The sequence below is a fragment of the Cryptomeria japonica genome, chromosome 2, assembly GCF_030272615.1.
Source record: "Cryptomeria japonica chromosome 2, Sugi_1.0, whole genome shotgun sequence".
NCBI classification, from domain to species: Eukaryota; Viridiplantae; Streptophyta; class Pinopsida; order Cupressales; family Cupressaceae; genus Cryptomeria; species Cryptomeria japonica.
This window is the reverse complement of record NC_081406.1, coordinates 430,885,162-430,886,001: the sequence shown is the minus strand read 5'-3', so window position 1 is coordinate 430,886,001 and position 840 is coordinate 430,885,162. Positions and strand designations below refer to the sequence as shown.

General features: G+C 66.0%; 1 non-coding gene across 1 annotated transcript; it reads left to right on the top strand.

Annotated features, from left to right (window-relative positions):
• Positions 1 to 285: 285 nt before the first annotated feature.
• On the top strand, positions 286 to 404 carry LOC131873755 (5S ribosomal RNA). Its single transcript, XR_009371654.1, has one exon. It is a non-coding gene; the product is annotated as a 5S ribosomal RNA (ribosomal RNA).
• The last annotated feature ends 436 nt before the right edge of the window (positions 405 to 840 follow it).

Sequence of the window (840 nt, the reverse complement as noted above, 5' to 3'; positions counted from 1 at the left end):
ATTGCGCCCGAGGTGGTGTGTGGGCACCGCGTTGCAGACGGGACACTGCAAGCACTTGGGCGGGTCGGGTGCGTACACGACGCCCCATCCCGGTGCACGCACGTAGGCCGACCCGGGTGCACACCCGACGCCCTAGCAAAGTGCACGCACCCGGGCAGGGCTCACACTTGGCGAACGGGGCGCACTTGGCGAGGGAGGGTGTGCACCTCGACGGGGGTGGGTGGTCGGGGTGGATTCGCACGTGGGTCGCGGTTTGCTAAGTACACACTGCGACAAGCTCATAACGGGTGCGATCATACCAGCGTTAGTGCACCGGATCCCATCAGAACTCCGCAGTTAAGCGCGCTTGGGCCGGAGTAGTACTAGGATGGGTGACCTCCCGGGAAGTCCCGGTGTTGCACCCTTTTTTAGTTTTTCGCCGGGTGTCGCAATGCTATTTGAATTAACCTTTTGCTCGTTTGCGTTCTCGTCGGGGCCGGGCCGGGCCGGGGTGCGGTGCCCGCACTACCGCGCGCATGGGGGCGACACCGAGTGTGCACCCGAGGCGCCCCGTGCACACAGGCCAAGGTGCAACCCGGGCGTTGTGCGCGCACCCCGGTGCGCCCGAGGTGCTGCGCGCGCACCCAGGTGAAATCGGTGCGCACCTCGGCCAGTGCGCGCTCGGTCGAGTCGCGCACGTTGGCCAAGGTGCACGGTGATGTTTCTTACTCTAAGGTTCTGCACCAGACGCCCGGGATAGGTGAGCGAAGCTGGGCGGGGCCGGGTGCACGCCCGGGGCAGGTGCACGCAGCTGGAGAGAGCTTTGGAGCGCACCAGAGGTGGGGCACCTTGGAGCACACT